This window comes from Gymnogyps californianus, unplaced genomic scaffold, assembly GCF_018139145.2.
Source record: "Gymnogyps californianus isolate 813 unplaced genomic scaffold, ASM1813914v2 HiC_scaffold_62, whole genome shotgun sequence".
NCBI lineage: Eukaryota > Metazoa > Chordata > Aves > Accipitriformes > Cathartidae > Gymnogyps > Gymnogyps californianus.
The window spans coordinates 4,578-17,579 of record NW_026114455.1 but is presented as its reverse complement, the minus strand read 5'-3'; the positions used below and the strand labels follow the sequence as shown (position 1 = coordinate 17,579).

At 54.1% G+C, this 13,002-nt stretch overlaps 1 pseudogene; it reads left to right on the top strand.

Annotated features, from left to right (window-relative positions):
* The first annotated feature begins 6,997 nt into the window (after positions 1-6,997).
* LOC127029032 (guanylate-binding protein 1-like) lies at positions 6,998-11,074 on the top strand (annotated as a pseudogene).
* Positions 11,075-13,002: the final 1,928 nt, after the last annotated feature.

The following is a 13,002-nucleotide window of genomic DNA, read 5'->3' as shown; positions in this document are numbered from 1 at the left end:
GCGATCTCCACTTGAGATTGATCCTAAGCATGTCCTAATGGAGTCTGAATATGTAGGGAAATCAGTAACCTTTATGTCACACACGCCATGGGCAGTCTGTGTCCCTGCTGAGGGACTAAGCTTTCTGCACGAAAGTCTGTAGTTGTGTGTTTCAGCCCATTGGCACCAATTCCCACTTGCTTTACTTGGAGAACGAGCTGCATGCAGACACAGAAAGGTATTTCCTAATTGCTGACAAATAAAAACACAGGCAGGCATATTTCAGTGAAAAATAAAACGCACTCCTTAGGTGTATGGTAAGCCCATGTTACCTCCACTGAAGTCCACTTTCCACAGTGGGTAACCTTAGACAAATGGAAAATATCTTTTTCGGTCAAGCACAGACCCCACAAAACATTCCCTGCCTCGCACTCACAGCGAATCACATGCGGAAGTCATGACCTCCCTCGATTCATAGAGGGAGTCAAAGAGACAAAGTGAATAAAATCCTGTCTTCTGAATAACCTGATCTGCGCTCATCCCAGTGTGTCTGCGTTACAGGAATATCTTCAAGTAGACGCTGCAACATCCAGACGCACCCCTGTTTCACTCCCTGCAGGGTAAATGACATGTGACTCCATTGCAGGTGAAGGCAGGGATGGGAGTGATCTCCCCTAACGTTGGACACGTTAATATCAATGCCCTTGGGCATTTTTATATTGGCACATTGCACATCTACATTTCATATCTGAACGCAGCTGGAAGCAGTGAAGGTTGGAGAAGCTGGATAGATCCCGCTTCTATTTCGTTGCTATCAAGCAATGGCCACACCTACTAGTGCTTCGCTCATATCATGCCTGTCTATATGCCGGCCAAATTTTATGGGGTACAGTGGCATAATGCCATTGCCCTCTAAATGACAGACCCCAATGGATACACAGAGACCGCAGGGCACAGCTCTGTCGCTGCAGTGCTTCTACAGGCGGGACCATAGGGTGCTCACCATGCAAGGCCAAAGCTGGGCAGCTGGTGTGCAGGCCCTTCAGTTTATACATGATCTTTGCCAGGGGTGGGATTCATCTTGCCTAATTTCAAGGGTTGGACTAAGTCAACCAAACTGAATGATTTACATTTCTGTGTCCGTTTATCAAAGCCCCCATATGTGGGTCACTGCCTTGAGACACCACAGCTGTGAGCTGCAACTCCCTCGGGCACAAACTGTCCTTTGCAGAGGGGATAATCGCATCCACTGGCTGTGTTCCTACTCATACAGCCCAGGATGCTGTTTGTCTTCTTTGTTGATGTCTCCTATTTTGTCCAATGAAACCTAAGGACCACCAGGGATTTTTCTGCAGAGCTGCAACCTAGCCAGGCAGTCCCTAACCTGTCACTGCAAACAGTTTGTCCACCTCAGGGTCAGGACTTTGGATTTGTCCTCGTTGAATTGTCCTTGTTGGATATTGTGAGGTTCCTGTTGGCCCATCCTTCCAGCCTGTTTTTTCTTGAAGAAGAGAACATTGTGAGGGATGGTATTGAAAGCCTTGCTAGAGTCCTGGTAAATGACACCCACTTCTCTCCCCTCATCCAGAGATGTGGTACTTTCCTCATAGGAAGCAATGAGGATGGTCAGGCATGATCTACCCTGGGTACATCCAGTCACCTCTTTCAGACACTCAGAAATACGATCCAACAGAACACACTGTGGAACACATTCCTCATCCTTTGGGCCAGGTTATGGGGTTTAACATCGCAATGAACTCCTCCCTTACCCCTAGCCTGGCCAGTGGCAAGGGGTTCCTGCTACAGTGCTTCCTATAACATGCAACTTGAATCACAGGTTACAACAGTTTAAAGGTATATTCATTACAATTTCCACCCCTGGTCCCTTTGGACAAGGCCATTGGGTTTAACATTGCAATGAACCTCTCCCTTACCCGTGCTCCAGCATGGACCATCCATGGACCACAGTCCTTCAGGGGTATACCTGCTGCGGCATGGACTTATCCACAGCCAAGGTATACGTGCTCCCATGTGGCCTTATCCATGGACCACTATTCCTTCAGGGGTGTACCTGTTCCAGCGTGGCCCTCCCCATGGCCACAGTCGCTTCAGGGGTCTACCTGCTGTGATGTGGACTTATCCACGGCCACAGATGCTTCAAGGTGTACCTCCTCTGGTGTGGACTTATCCACGGTCACAGACGCTTCGGGGTGTCTTGCTCCTATGTGGACTTATCCACAGGTCACAGTCCCTTTGACTCCAGTTCACACTGGAGTTCCAGCCTGTCCAGTACAGCAGCACAGAAACAGCAGCAATGCCCTGGCCATCTGCCAGACCAGGTGCATGGCTGTTGCCGCTATCAAAATGTTCCCAGGCACAGCAGAGTAAGATGATAAGGAGCAGAGCAAACAGCAAAAGCAGCCACTAACAAGCACTAAACTCTAACACACAGTGAGGCAAGCAAGCCCCATGGCAAGCACAGGAGCCTGTCAATTAATAGCTAAACAGCAATAACAGCTATAAATTTGATCTAGTACATTCCAATCTTTTCTGTCATTATCTCAAAACCTTTCTGCCCCACATTGGACACCAAAAAGGACTGTCATGGTTTAAGCCCAGCTGGCAACTAAGCACCACACAGCCACTCGCTGACTCCTCCCTTAGCTTTGCTGCTGGTTGAACCTGCAAACAAGAAAGTGGTATCTGACCAAGTGTGGGGGCAAAAGTGTGTCTATGCGTGCAGGGGATGGCGCGTGTGCAAGGAAGGGCACGCTTGTGGGAGGGGAAATGTTCCTGGTCATACAGCCCAGGATGCTGTTGGCCTCCCTTGCTGCAGGGCACACGGCTGCCTCCTGTCCAGATTGCTGACCACCAAGATCTTCTCCACAGGGCTGCTCCCCAGCCAGGATGCCCTCAGCCTGTGCCTGTGGCATTGCCACAGTTAGTCCCTGTAAGGATACGTGGAGAATGTTTATGCTTTGAATTACCTGGCTAAGGGCCTTGCAAAAACGGGGATGACAAGGAAAGGGAGGAACACGAACACAAGCGGTGACGGGAAACAACCCTCACCAGTCTCGTTAACTGATGAGCCATCAAGCAGTTGCAGGTGCCACTCCTAGGAAGACCAGCTTGGACTTTGCAACTGATGGGATTGTCAGTCCGGAGGGAGATCCTGGACACTGTACTGGAAAGGGTGCCAGCTACTGGAGTGAATGGGGATCCCAGTACCAGCTACTGGAGCCAGTGGGGTCCCAGTGCCAGCTGCCGGAGTGAGCGGGGGGTCTCAGTGCCGCTACTGCAGCAGGTGGGGTCTCGGCCACAAGACTTTGCCGTGGGAATGGTGTGTATCACAAAAACCAGCTACTGGGAAGGACTGATGTGAGTGAGGGCTCAGTGGCAGTGTCTGGAGCGGGACCATGGGTGACAGTCCATGTCCCTGGTGCTGGGGGGGGCAAATGTCTGTGTCTTCCTCAATTGTGGTGTGCACTCACCAGCAAACTTCAAGCTGGACCAGCCAGCAAGGAGGGGGTCCTTGGGGCTGGGCTGGGGTATCAGGGGTGACAAGGGTCCCGGGCACCCGAGGGGACCCGCAAGTGTGGGCTGCCTGTGGGATGAGCGTGTCAGTGCTGGGTGTTCGCAGCAAGCATCGAGATGGACCAGGGGACCCGTGGGGTGGGTCGGAGGGCTGGGATCTGGGCATGGGAGGGCATGCATTTGTGGGGGGAAGCGGGGAGTGGGCATGTCGAGGGGAGAGTGGGGGAAAGAGGGATGGGGGGTGCCCACGCATTAGGGGGATCGTTCATGCCCTCTGTGAGAGAAACGGGCCTGGGGACATGCGGAGAATGGGGACATAAGGGGAAGGGGACGTGGTGTTTCTGCAAGGGGGTGAGGGGGCATCCCTGGGGGACGGGATGTATTTTCGAGGGGGCCAGGGCATCCCTTTGAGAGGGGAAGAGGGACAGGGTAGGGCTCACTGAGGGAAACGGGGTCCAGGGCAGTCCGTGAGGGGATGCTGGGGGAACAAGGTGCCCGTGGGAGAATGGGGGCTGAGGCTTGCTTGGGGGGGGCGTTGACAAGCACGTCTGTGTGTCAGTGGTGCGTGTCCTTGTGAGAGGGCGGTGCAAGGGACATGCGTGCAAGGCCACGACGGTGCGTGTCTGCAAGAGGAGAACACAGGAGGTGGTGTGCGAGTTGGGGCACAGGGGTGGAGGGGCTGACCAGGGTGTTTCTTGGCAGGCCCTCAGATGAGAGGCTCATGGGGGGCGGTGGCATGTCCACGAGGGGCATGGGGAGAAGTATTTGGGGGGGATGCGCATGTGGGAGAGCAGCAGGGGCCATGGCAGGACTGTCGGGGTATGCGTACAGAGAGCTGCTGTAGGGGACATGTCCGTGGGTGGAGGAGCAGAGGAAGCACGTGAGCTGGTGCTCCAAGGGGGGACAGGGCGATGTAGGGGTCATGTTGGGCGGTAGGGACGGGGAGGTGAGGGACCCACTTAGTGGACACAAGAGGGAAGGGGGAACCTTCTTAACATTCTTCATCGCAAGCCCCTGCTGCTAGAAGGGTGTTGATAACACACAAATGTTTTGGCTGCTGCTGAACGGTGCTTGCACAACATCAAGGCCTTCTCTTCTTTCCCACTCTGCCCCCACCGCGAGCAGGCTGGGGTGGGCAAGAGGTTGGGAGGAGACACAGCCAGGACCTTCAAAGATCATCTGGTCCAACCCCCCTGCCACGAGCAGGGACATCTTGCACTAGATCAGGTTGCTCAAAGCCCCATCCAGCCTGACCTTGAGCACTTCCAATGACGGGCCGTCCACAACTTCTATGGGGCATCCACAACTCCTCTGGGCAACTTGTTTGTCATGGTTTCAGCTGGGATAAAGTTAATTTTCTTCTTAGTAGCTGGTACAGTGCTGTGTTTTGGATTTAGTGTGAGAATAATGTTGATAACACGCTGATGTTTTAGTTGTTGCTAAGTAGCGCTTATCCCAAGTGAAGGATTTTTCAGTTTCCCATGCTCTGCCAGCAAGCAGGTGTGCAAGAAGCTGGGAGGGAGCAGAGCCAGGACAGCTGACCCAAACTAGCCTTTGAACTTTGCTCAGTATATCAACTGGGGGGAGTTGGCCGGGAGGGGCGATCACTGCTGGGGCATTGGCCAGCGGGTGGTGAGCAATTGCATTGTGCATCACTTGTGTCTTCTTAGGTTTTATTTCTTTTTTTTGTTACATTCCTTTTCATTACAATTATTATTGTTATATTATTATTGTTGTTAGAGTTGTATTTTATTTTACTTTAGTTATTAAACTGTTCTGATCTCAACCCATGAGTTTTAACTTTTTTTTCCCCATCCTCCTCCCTATCCCACTGGGAGGGGCGGGGGAAGGGGGAAAGAGGAAGCAGCTGCGTGGTGCTTAGTTGCTGGCTGGGGATAAACCACAACATTGTTCCAGTATCTCAGCACCCTTCCGCACTAGATAACGTCATGCTCAGCAACAAAAAGTGAGATCAAAGAAGAAGGGGTGAGAGGATATCTCCCAAGGTGGGTGTAACTCTGAAACTGGCTGGGCAGGTGGGAGGTCGTGAGGGTTTGCTTTTGCATTGTTTGTTTTTTGCTCTCGTTCCTTCACTTATTAAACCATCTTTATCTCGCCTGCTCCGAGTTTTCGCACTTTGCTGCTGGCTGGCGTCAAACCACAGGCCATCTCTCTGGCTGGCATTTTCCTCCTCCCTCCCAGTCCCTGACTTTCACTTTCGGGCTCTGACTCACCCTTGTTTCCGGAATCGGAGGAGAGGGGCCAGCCACAGTAACAGGATAAAAGGCGGGGCAGGACCCAGGCTGCAACAAAGCTGTTGCAGCCGCAGGTGACGAAGACGACGGTGAGTCCCTTCCCCTAATCCCTCCTCCCCACCCCAGGCAAGCAGCCCTGGACACTGGGGCTGCGGAATGACTCCTTCTGACCCAGCAAGTGACAGGGACCCCAGCAATTGATAGGGACCCCACCGGGTGGGAGAAGGAAGGGGTCCAAGGGTCTGCTCAGGCTCTGGGATGGAGCAATGGGTGGCTGGGAGCCTGTGTTCAACCCGCCCAGGCTTTGCACGCAAGTTAGGACTCGCCTAAGCTTGGACCCTATGCCCTAACCTTTCCTCTCCTCCCTACTGTGCTGGGAGTGCCCGTGACATGAGGGGCAGCCTCTTGTCCCCCAGTGGCAATCCCCTTGATGTTCCTGGAAGAGGGCAGGGCTTGTGAGGTCCTCAGAGAGGATTCAAAGCCCAGAAGTGGGCAGCGTCCATGGAGCTCGCCATTGCTGGAGCGAGTCCCGAGGTATCCGAGAGGTGGCAGTGGGGCGGCTTCTGGGTCTGGGCAGGGGATGAGCCGTTGTGCTGCCTCCACATCCGTGGGGTTTACTGGTGCCTGGCAGGGGCTGGGTGATGGCTGGGGCTGTGCAGGGGAAGGGCCTGGATTGGGTGAAAGCCCCCCTGCCACTGGCAGTCTCACCATCGGGGCGAAAGGCAAGTGTGGGCAAGCACCAAGCACATCCCTGGGAGAGGCACAGAGGGGAGTGAGAGGGGTTTGATGGGGTCGGGCATAAGAAATTAATGAAGAAATTCCTAAGCAGCTCCCCTAAGCTTCAATTTCACCCCCTAACCTATCCTTTCCTTAGTGCTGGTGTGACTCTCGAGTCATTCCTCTTGCCCTAGAGCCCTGCCTGAGGCCATTGCTATGTCCCACACCCATTTTTGCATGATTAACCACTGAGCAAACTTCAAACTGGCGTTCCGGACATAATGCAGAGTACTCCCACTGTCCCACTGGGCTTTGAGGAGCTGAGCTATTTCTGTTGTGAGGCAAACGGGAAGGGGTTGTGCACCTCTTCTAAGTGTCATCACAGGATCGCTTGCAAGGGGCAAAAAGAAGAGGCGTGGTGGAAGGAATTTGGTGCAAAGCATGATTTGCTTGGAAAAATGAAGTAGGATGACAGTGACTGTCCCTGTTTGGACTGTGGGGCGTCCCCACGTTGTTAGCCAGCCCGTCTCGCCGTCTCCTCTGCAGGCTGCGTTTGCTGTCAGCAATGGCATCTGAAATCCACATGCCGGTGCCTGTGTGCCTCATTGCGAACACCCAGACGAGGGGGCTGGTGGTCCAGCAGGAGGCCCTGCAGGTGCTGTCGGAGATCACCCAGCCCGTGGTGGTGGTGGCCATCACAGGGCTGTACCGCACTGGCAAGTCCTACCTCATGAACAGGCTGGCTCGTCAGAGGAAAGGTGAGGGAGGTCCCAGGCCTGGATGGCCAAGGTACCTGGGTTTTCCTACTCTGTATTTAACACTGTTGAGACCCTTGCGTCCTCCGCACAGGTTTCTCCCTGGGCTCCAGCGTGCAGTCCCACACCAAAGGTATCTGGATGTGGTGTTACCTCACCCCTGCCAGCCTGGACACACTCTGGTGCTGCTGGACACTGAAGGGCTGGGCGACGTGGAGAAGGTATGGAAGAAGCAGAAGCTCCCTTTGTGCATTCCCAGCACTTTGTGGAAGCTCTTGAGGGCCCAGCCATGGTGACCAGAGTCAAGGTGCTCCACCACCTATGGTGGCCTCCAGCCTGTGTGCTGGGAAGAGCCAGAGGCCATGGGAAAGGAGGCTGGGGTAGACAAGTTGCCCAATTCCTCTGCTTTTCTGGAAAAGTGCAGCAGAAGAGGAATGAGGAGCGCAGGAAGCACTTTGATAGAGGTCTGCGGGACCCTGAGAGTTAAGGGTTGAAGAAGCCCAGCTACAGAAAGATATGGCGATGGCATGGGGGGATCTCTCCAAAACCTGGTCTTGCCATGGCCTGTTGGTTAGGGGCATTCAGGGTCTGGGGATGTGGTGCTTTGCTCATACTTAGGGGGTCTTGTTGATAAGAGCCAAGGGTTGTTGTTCCAGGGCGACACCAAGAACGACACATGGATCTTTGTGCTAACCATACTGCTCTCCAGCACCCTGATCTACAACAGCAGAGGCACCATTGACCAGCAAGCCATGGACCAGCTGCAGTATCCTTGGTGGGACAGCAGCACCGGGGATGCCCTCCTCTCCCTGTGTGGTGGGCTAGGGGCTGACAAATCCATGGTCTTCAAACAGCTGCAGAACCTTCTGGTGGTGCCCAGTGATGTGCTTTGAGTCCTTAGGAATCCCGTGTCATGGACCTCAGGGCTGAGGGTTTTTTCCCTCCTCCTTCTGGCAGTTCCAGGCTGTTCTCTGTCCCCGCAGAGTCTCCTCTCTTCCCCATGAAGTGCTGAGTGGTTGCAGGGTGGCGATGCCCCTGCATTCAGAGCTGAGGTCCCTGTTTCCTTAGCCAGCTCCCTAGCTATGTGGTGAAGCTGACTGAGCATGTCAAGTTGAAAGCAGCACCCAAGAAGAGTGAAGATGAAGTGGAGGATTCAGAGAAATTTGTCCTCTTCTTCCCGAGTTTCATCTGGGCTGTCCGGGATTTCACACTGCAGCTGAAGGTGGCTGGGAAGGAAATCTCTGCGGACGAATACTTGGAGAACGCACTGAAGTTAAAGGCTGGTAAGAGAATGGTGCTGTGCTGCTGGAGACATCCAGCCCCAGACACAGCAGCATTTCAGTGTAATTCAACAACAGCCCAAGCCCAGCGAACTTGCTCCGTGTCCTCTTACCCCACAGGGAGCGGCCCGGAGACCCAACGCTACAACCAGCCCCGGGAATGCATCCGCCAGTTCTTTCCGGATCGCAAGTGCTTTGTTTTTGACCAACCGGCCAGCAAGAGGGACCTGGTCCGCTTGGAGGAGCTTGAGGATGATGAGCTTGATCCTGAATACCAGCAGCAGGTGGAGAAATTCTGCAGCCACGTCTGGGAAAAGTCTCCACCTAAGACCATCCCTGGTGGCCACATCATAACAGGGCACTGTGAGTACTGTTGCCCAGAGGGTTGGATGGCCAGCAGCTCTTGGGAGTGTGTCTGGGGAAGGATCAGATGCAGATTCAAATGATGCAGGTGGGGAAAGGGAGAGCTTTTCTGCTGGCTGCTGTCCCTGCTTCTGGATTGGGAGCTTTGGAACGTTGCAGGCGGGGTGGGAGAGTTAGGAGAAGTTCAGGAAGACTCTGGCAGGGAGGCAGCAGGGATATGGCAGGACCCAGGGCCGAACGGGAGCCTGCGTTTTGTTCAGGCTGCAGATCTCTCATCCTTGGTCCTGCTTGGCAGTGCTGGGGAAACTGGCAGTGACCTACGTGGAGGCCATCCAGAGCGGGGCAGTGCCATGCCTGGAGAGTGCGGTGCTCGCCCTGGCACAGGTTGAGAACGCAGCAGCAGTGAAAGAGGCTGTGACGTTGTACCAGGATCTGATGGAGCAGCGGGCGAAGCTGCCGACGGAGACTGTTCAGGAGCTGCTGGAGCTGCACACCCAGTGCGAGCGGGAGACGCTGGAGCTGTTCATGGCACGGGCATTCAAGGAGGACATCTGCTCTTTCCAGGCAGAGCTCATAGTAGGTGGTCCCCAGCCTAGCCAGGATCCCCCAGGGACACCATCATCCCCTTAGCTTTGAGGAAATAGCATGGTCCTGGGGGACAGGGATCTCCCTGCCTCCTGCCAGAGGACACTGCTGTGCCCTCTCCAGAGGAGACTCAGTCCCAACGCCTGCTCTCACACTCTGCAGACTGGCAGTAGTCCCTGCTGCACTACCCCTTCTCCCTGGGTTCAAAAGCTGTGCTGCAACGGGGACGAAGCTCAGCCCTGCCCCCTCTCTTGCTGCAGCCCAGATGTGTCTCTGCCCTGGCTGGAAGCCTGGAGCCTTCCACGCTTCCCCTGTCCTGCTGACTAATTCTTGTCCCTGTGTTTTGTGAAGCCTGTGGTCCCTGGCATGCTCTCTGCTCCTGTGCACCTTGGTCCAGAATGTCTGTGGGTGCAGAATGCCCTCCCCATCTGTCACCTCCCAGCCGATTACCCCACAGACTGGAGATCCCAATTCCCATGTCGACCTGGCTTGATTTTTGCCTAGCATGAGAGCGGGGGATGCAGCCCAGCCTGGGCTGATGCCTTCCCTCTGCATCTTTCCGGACAGCGCCAGGTAGAGGCAGTCAAGGTGAAGTTCTGCATGGACAACAAGCAGGCGTCCCGCAACAAGTGCGAGGCTGCTCTCAGGGACCTCTCCCAACACATGGAGAGACGAATCAGTGAGGGTGTCTACAGTGTGTCAGGAGGTTACCAGCTTTTCAAAGGAGACCAGCAGGCACTGGTGGAGAAATATTGGGAACTGCCTGGCAAGGGGGTGGAGGTAGGAACAAGAGCAGCTCCCCTTCAAGGGGAGAGGCTCCATGTCCCATCCCCTTCCCCCAAGAAACCATTCCTCCCCAGCTGCTGTTTCTCCCCTTGATTCCTCTTCTACCTGTGGTCTTACAGGCTGATGCTGTCCTGCAGGAGTTCCTCCAAAGCAGAAAGACTCTGGCCAAAAGCATCCTCCAGACAGACCTCTCCCTGACAGAGGAGGACAAGGAGCTGAAAAGTAACTTCTGGGCTGGAGAAAGGCCACTGCCTGTAGAGGGCCAAGCTTGATGGAGGGGTCAACAGTACTCCTTGGGGGCCTGGGGGCTCAGCTTCTGCCCTTGCAACACCTCTCTTTCTCTGTCACCAGGTGAGCAAGACCAGTATGAGAGAGCTGAGCAGGAGAGGGAGGTCCAGAGGAAAAAGGGGGCTGAGGACAAGCAGAAGTTGCAGGGCCGGTTACGCAGCTACAAAGAGCACACGCTTCAGCTGAGAAAGAAGCTGGAGCATTGCTGTGTGAGGCAGCTGGAGGAGCACCAGAAGATGATCAGACATAAATCAAAGGTACCAAGTGGGAGAGCGCAGGTGCCAAGATGTGGCTAGCAGGCAGGAATGGCAGAGGGGTCCCAGCTGGGTCCCTCCCGTTGTTTTGGCTCTGGGCCCCTCTCACTGCATGCACCATGCCCTTACTGACAACCTGACTGTCTTCACAGGAGGGGAGTGCGTTGCTCAAGGACGGCTTCTGTGAAAAAGCCACCCAACTGCGCATGGTGACATATAGACTGGAGGAGGAATATCACTACAGCAGGAACAACTTCATGTCCTGGATCGGTGTAATGGTACCGATACTGTTAAGCTTGGCATTTGCCATACTTCGCCTTTGAAGACCATGAAGATTTTCTTCATAACCCCTGTAGTAACAAAGTAAGAGAGGTGTGTAGTGTCCTCACGTATAATTCTGTGAAATTTTGAAAGCCCTTCCTGCAAGATGCTTTGCCATAGGGTATGGAAGTGACCTCCACGTTCACTTGTACTGCACTATCTAGTGCTTTCATGCATGTCTCCTCCAGGAGAAGATGTTCTCCTCTTCCCTCCCAGAGCACCTGGTCTCTCACCTCGTCTGAAGGCATGGGGAACATCTAAAGCCAGGGTGGCCTGGGGCACAGAAAGACCATAAGGCCAGCAGGCAGGTCTGGGAGCATTTTGCCATGCTCAGAACATGTCATTGGGGGTTCTAACGCACCTCTTCTAGAGACCTCCTCACCAGGGCTATGGGAAACATGCCCGAGAGAGCTTAAGCTCATGTCCTAGGGTCACACTTACTGCAGCAGCGTGAAGCAGCATGGAGGTTGTGAGTAAACGAGGAATCCAGGTGGTGAGTGCTGCCTGGTTTGCTTGGCATCAGTCCTGGGCAGAGTGACCCAGAAGGAGTGAGCCCATGACCCAGGGAGCAGTGGATGAAAGCCATTCTCTGCTATGTAGCTGTTCCCACCCTGGTCCTTAGCAAGGCTCTTCTCACTTTGCAGCTGTGAGGAAGTTCTCCCCACAGGGCTGTTCTGCTCTCTGCTCGCTCCCCTGTCTCCATGCTGCTCCCCGTTTCCTTTCTTCGGACCGAGAGATCCCCAAGTGCCCCTTCCCACGGGTGTCTGGGGTGATACAGCGGAGATGGCTGTAGAGGGTTCATGGGAGGCGTGTGTCCCATTGTACTCGTTTTGGCTGGGATAGAGTTAATTTTCTTCATAGCAGCCGGTGTGGTTCTGTGTTTTGGATTTGTTGATAACAAGCCCCTGTTTTAGCTGTTGCTGAACAGTGCCTGCTCAGCATCAAGACCTTTTCTGTTTCTCATCCACCAGCGAGCAGGCTGGGGGTGGGCAAGAAGTTCGGAGGGGACACAGCTGGGACAGCTGAGCCCAACTGACCAAAGCGGTATCCCAGACCATATGACACTGTGCTCAAGCAATAAAAGCTGGGGGAAAGAGGGAGGAAGGGAGGATGTTTGGAGTTATGGTGTTTGTCTTCCCAAGCGACCGTTACGCGTGATGGAGCCCTGCTTTCCTGGAGATGGCTGAACATCTGCCTGCCGATGGGAAGCAGTGAATGAATTCCTTATTTTGCTTTGTTTGTGCATGCAGCTTTTGCTTTACCTATTAAACTGTATTTATCTCTTTATCTATGAGTTGTCTCACTTTTACCCTTCCCTTCTCTCTCATCCCCAAGATGTGTGGGGCTTAGCTGTCTAATGGGATTAACCCATGACACTCATGGACAAAGGGGTTTCCCTCTCCCTACAGGGAATTAAATTTTCAGCTGCACCATGAGAAGAAGCAGGGACACCAACCGTTCCAGTAACATGAAGGTGTAGAGGTCTTTGAGTTCTTTATGGACAGAAGGGCTGGTCCAAAGGCAGTCACCCCAGTGGCACCAGCCCCTGAAATGACTTTCCTGCTGTGTGGGCACTCCATCCCTGCAGGGGAGGTCTGCATGTGACAGAGGAAAGTTTGCAGAGCACAGCCCCTGCTCACCCAGCAAGGTCCTGGGGAACCTCCTGAGGACAAAGCCCAGGCTCTGTTCCTCTACATGCTGTTGTGCTGGTGCTGTTTTCCCTCCTGAGCCCCACACCGTAATTTTGCCTTCCCCTGTGAGTGCACCTGGAAATGCAGATGGAGTAGAAAAGGTGACGATGGGAAAAACGATCTCTCTTCTGCTATGCAAAGGGAGGCGAGAGGGAGGAGATGCATCTGCTTCTGCCCAGTGCAGTGGTTCCCTC